Raw genomic sequence first — 6,042 nt, forward strand, 5'->3', positions numbered from 1 at the left:
ATAGTTTTGATTCAGTGGGAACATCACATATACACGGCCACCATCACATATAAAAGGACGAATACATCACTGCATCAAAGTAAAAGACAAAACATTACTAGTAAATCAGAGCATTATCTGTCTCCTCTCTTCATATTTATCTGCCATCCACGTTCCGGCATGGCAACAGACATCTTTGCCTATTGTTGAGCCTCAGAAGGCACCAAAATTTTTTTTTCTCAAAAATCAGGTGAAAATTAATGCCCGCGCTGATGTCATCCATAAAAATTACTTGCTGTGGCCTAATACCCGTGAGTATTTCATACAGCTTAAATTCAAACAGATTCAGATGGAGACGAAATATTGATCCCTATGGGTCTTTTCTATCCTATCGTTTCCGGACTTTGATCCTAAAACCCTGAGACAGTCCATCAGGACAACATTAAACTTTGATATCACTCGTTCCTAGTGAATTCTTTAATCAGCGACAACTTTGGAAGGATAAGGATACTAACCTCTAAATTTTCGATGGCTATCAGTCCATCTTGTTCACGGAGTGGCCTAATCTCGCGAGAGCGCGAGACTAGGCCCGAGACTTGCATCGGAAATTTGGAGGTTACTATCCTTATCCTTCCAAAGTTGTCACTGATGAAAGAATTCACTAGTAACTGTATCAATACGTGACAAATGAATCTCTTCAATGATATCACGTGTGATTTCAATACGCAAAGCTCGTAACCAATGCCGGCAGGTATCAACAATATTGATGTTACTTTAAATCTATTTTGATTGATAAAGCGTTGGTACATTAGGCCACGGAAAGTACTTTTTATGGATGACATCAGCGCGCGCATTAATTTTCGCCTGATTTTGGAAAAAAAAATTGTTGCCTTCTAACAGTGGTCAACAGACCGAAAATTGGCAATGTTGCCACGCCGGAAGGTGGATGGCAGATAACTATGAAGAGAGGAGATAAGAAAAGGCTCTGATTTAATGTTTTGTTTCTTACTTTGATGCAGTGATATGTGATGCTGGCTGTGTATATGTGATGTTCCAACTGAATCACAACCATTTGTGCAATGATTGAGTCAAAATTTGAAAATATGTAGGAATCTTGTTTTTTTCGGCTCGTCTTGTTTTTTTTCGCCCGCTCGCATTAGATTTGTCTGTGGAAGATGTCATCCAAAAATTTACTTGCTGTGGTCTTACACGGATTGGTTGGGCCACCTTAGGCTGGTGGTGGTACAACACAGATCTAGACTTACAGGCAACATTAGAAACATAAGCAAGAAATCGGAGTTTTCAGATCTCTGGGAAGAGTTTTCGTTCTTCCCGACCTTCGAAAAAGCAAATCTCACTAGAGAAGTAACATTTGCAAAGCAAATGCATAATGTTTACCTTCGGACATGGTCTGCCCTGTTAATTTTTATTATCATATAGCCGGACGGCGTGGACCAATCAGAGGCCTCCGTTACCCGTGCTTTATTCTCCGATAAACCATGGCTCAGCCGTGCGTTATTCTCCATAAACCATGGGTGAAACCATAATGATATAGGGGTACACAGCTCTTTCTGTTAATATTCATAGCAGTTTCCTGGTCAGACAAAATTGTGTTTTTTTTAAGCTTCATATAAACTAAAATGTGTGTGAGTATGAAATGTATATGTAAATAGATAGAATTTGAACGGGAGAGCAAAAACCATACTTATTTTGACACCCCTACAAAAAGTGGTATCGCCCACATCACCTGACTGAATCAGACCAGGGATCAGACGATTTATTTTTTTTGGTCCGCCATCTTGCCTTCTTGTGTCATGGAGAGTTTGCCTAATTTCTACATGGAAGAGATAACAGACGCGGATTTAGATGAGATATTTGGACCCATGGAGGTCGAGGAACAGACGCTGGAAGCTACACCGGAGACAGAGGTCAGCAGGGTGCGTTTCGCGTGTCTGAACGAACAACAACTTGGCGAGATAGAGGAGGGGCGAGTTGAAAAAACTACTGAATGTCAGTCAACAGGATAGGTTGGTGTGCTTTGGCAGTGTCCTTGCCCTCTCTTCTTAGCTTCTTTAACATTCCTGTGTACACGTTATTTGCTGCCTTGAATTCGGTGTCCTTCAGGATGTTGTATTTGCGATGGAAAGGGGGTCCTGTGAGATGACGGTGTATGGCAGCTCTTAGACATCCATAACTAGCTTTTGCATACGGTGTGCCGTCATCTTTGCGAACCTCTGCGTAGAAGGACCTGAGCAGTGGTGCCAAGTTTTCTGGAGGAAGCTCCTCAAAGTCTGTATCCAAGTCTCTTGCTGTCAGCCATTCTAAAATCATAATATTAAACAAAGTCTTGTTTATTCATTTTCCACTACACCCACAGGATGTTGATAATAATACTGACTTCTCCGAGACTCCAGCTACCAATAACATATTGGCACACTTATCAACATTATATTCTAAATCAGAGAATTTGCTGTAAAATTCCAGTTCAGTACAGGGCTGTTATAAATTTGGCAGCCTGTCGATATTACAGTAACAATAACATTAGCAAAAGTACAAACCATGATTATAATATTTTGGAATGTATTGTTATGTAAATATTAAAGGTTTAATGTTTTGAACAGGAATTGTGTTGATTCATTGTGTCAGTTTGGATAGGCTATATGATAATAACGTTAATGCACCGCCTTTTCCTCGGTGTATATGGTGTCATAAATGCATGGTCAGCTGCTATAACCACCTCATAAACCACCTCGTTCGCTTCGCTCACTCGGTGGTTTATTCGGTGGTTATAGCAGCTGACCATGCATTTATGACACCATATACACCTCGGGGCGGTGCATTAACCCTTTATTCAAGCACATTCACATACATGTACTGCTAGTATATGGTGACAGGAGTAGAGCAGACCATGAAATTGCAACATTATGTAACCCAACACCAGTCACCATGGTTGCAGACGTCAACAAATCATGTCATTGGCCAGGTCAGAGGTTAGCGTTTGGAACAGAAGAGGAGGAAGAAACTGAGTAAAAACAATATGTTTTCGGTTAACATAACTAATAAAACCTTACAATACCTACGGCATTTGGTTTGTCTTTCTTACCCGTCTGTGTTTTAACGTTGGGAAATTCGCATGTAACAAGCAACGAAATGATGAAACGCTTTGGTGTCTGCACTGAAGATCTTTGTGAAATTTATTTATTATACGTCCGACCAGTCATAGAATATGCAGTCCCTGTGTGGCACGCAGGTCTAACCACTCTACAATCCCAACAACTTCAACGCATTCAGAAACGTGCCCTCAGAATCATTCTTGGAAATAAGTACACTTCCTATACTGATGCACTCTGCTTTTAACCTCTGCACTCTAAAAGCCAGAAGGGAATCATTGTGCTTTAAGCTTGCAAAATCTCTGTTGAATTCACCAACTATCCCGAGTTGCTTTGCGCGCAGGGAGGGTAAGATAGCACGCACCCCCCATCTGGTGTCACTCTGTGGTCGCAGCCCGGACGCCACGGACGTACGCCATGGCGTTCCCGTGTTGCGCGGGGATTTTACCCTGGTCGGAGCCATTTTGTTAGAAATTTAGATCGGCCAGGGCGACGCAGAGCTGCTGGAGCAGCCGGCAAGTTTCAAACCCGACGTCCCAATTCAGGAGATGAACCGAGATGAGCTAGCGACGCAGATTTTCATCCTCGGACTGACGGGCCGGGACCCCAAAGAGCAGTTCACCAGCACCCGGCACATTTCCCGGAAAGACGGCCGCACAAGCGGTCACCAACCTACTGGACGGGCAGGGCGACACAGCCGCAGCCAAGTTTTTTGTTTGGCCCCAGGTAAAATTAGTGAGAACGATGGTTTGGTTTTGAAAATCCGATGGGTAAGAGCAAGTTGAGATGCTCCCGGACTGTTTTGGAAAAATGTTGTATTTTTGAATTAACGGGTAAGAGCAAGTTGAGATGCTCCCCGGACTGTTTTTAGAAACTTTGATTTTGAAAATCTGACGGGTAAGAGCAAATTGAGATGCTCCCCGGACTGTTTTTAGAAATTTTATTTTGAGTTAACGGGTAAGAGCATGTTGAGATGCTCCCCGGACTGTTTTTAGAAACTTTGGTTTTGAAAATCTAACGGGAAAGAGCAAATTGAGATGCTCCCCGGACTGTTTTTAGAAACTTTGGTTTTGAAAATCCGATGGGTAAGAGCAAGTTGAGATGCTCCACGGACTGTTTTGGAAAAATGTTGTATTTTGAATTAACGGGTAAGAGCAAGTTGAGATGCTCCCCGGACTGTTTTTAGAAACTTTGATTTTGAAAATCTGACGGGTAAGGGCAAGCTTAGACGCTCCCCGGACTGTTTTTAGAAACTTGACTGTTTTTAGAAAATATGCGACGAGTAAGAGCAAGGTGAGATGATCCCCGAACTGTCTTTGGAAAAATGTGGATTTTTTAATCTAACGGATAAGAGTACGTTCAGATGCTCCCCGGACTACGTTAGAAACTTTGATTTTAAAAAAATCTGACGGGTAAGAGCAAGTTGAGACGCTCGCCGGACTGTTCGAAACGCTTTGATTGTGGAAATCCGGCAGAGAAGAACAAGTCCCCGGACGGTTGGGAAAACTTTGATTTTGAAAATCCAGCGGGTAAGAGCAAGTTTAGATGCTCCCCGGACATAAAACTATGTTTATCGGATTTGGGAGAGCGTTGGTAGATGCCACCCTCCAAGAAGTAGACGGAACCCTCCTGTCTTTTGTCCCAATATAGAGTGGTCACCTCTGTGTGAATCGCGGAAGCAACCCCTGTGTGGGCCCATGTTTCCTGCGATAAAATGAATATTCCCTTCACACGTGTATGTCAGCCAACACAGGCGGCACAATGTTTGCAACTTGTGTAGAACAATCCCAGGTTTCAGCAAACAAACTTGAAACATTATGTTGGCTCGCGGGAACCTCACATCTTCTGATCCGATTTTCACTAAAAAATTTTGCTATACCCCAAATTTTGTTTTTCCTCACCTCTCGTTTAACTTGTGCCGACTTCTGAGTACGGTTGAATGGGGGTGCAGTATCTTTTGGCGTTTTTTCGTTATCTGTTAAACGAAAAAAAAAAAAAAGGAAAGACACAAATTTCTTTCATAAAAGACCCTTTCAGCAGCTTTCTGTCCCTGATCTGGTGCCACACATGGTGGTCGGAAATGGTTCCCACCAACAAAATAATTAGGGCCAGAACAGCCTTTCACCGCTGGCGTCAGTCGAGTTGACTCAGCAACTTCGTAACGACCTTTCACAGCGGGTGCGTTGGTCGCACCCGTCCCCGAGCGGTCGTTCTTCAACTCAGGTTGACACTTGAATAGATCACAGCTACCCTCAGTCGAGAACCGGCCTGAGAAGTACTAGTATGCAACTGAAGAAAGTATGCCACGAGGGATCCTACGGGATCAAGTGGCCAGGAGACCCGAGAAGGAGAGCCAGGGGGACAGGCTGTGAACGCAGCGCAATAACAGCAGGGATTTCAAGCCGGTGTTCTGAAGAGGAGTGAAGGACGAGAGATAAGAAAAAACCAAGGGGTACAATGACACTTAATGTACGATTTTGACTAGCGAGAGGTGAGGAAAACCAAGGGATACGATGATACATTACTGGATGTATTTGACGGAAACGATTAAAACAGGAGATTTCTGAAGGTTGATATGGACTGCATTTATTTGGTGGACGCAGGTTACATGGGAAGACGGTGCTAAGGGGGGATTCTCTATGCACGGGGGTAAGGTAAGCGATGGTGAGAAATGGAGTGGCAGAGTAAAGGAAAGGGTGAGTATTGGAGGAGAAAAATGTGAGTATTGGGTGTTAGAGCAGGGAAGGACTTGAGGAGAGGATACGAGTAATGTGGGGGCAGGTAAAAGAGGAAAGAAGGCCCCAGTACAACTCCCATATCTTAACCCGAGCAGAGAGCAAAGTGACGAGGGATTTGGTACTATCCCGAGTTGCTTTGCGCGCAGGGAGGGTAAGATAGCACGCACCCCCCATCTGGTGTCACTCTGTGGTCGCGGGTAGGATAAAGGGGACCG

This window comes from Branchiostoma belcheri, unplaced genomic scaffold, assembly GCF_001625305.1.
Source record: "Branchiostoma belcheri isolate BF01 breed outbred unplaced genomic scaffold, Haploidv18h27 scaffold63, whole genome shotgun sequence".
Lineage (NCBI taxonomy): Eukaryota > Metazoa > Chordata > Leptocardii > Amphioxiformes > Branchiostomatidae > Branchiostoma > Branchiostoma belcheri.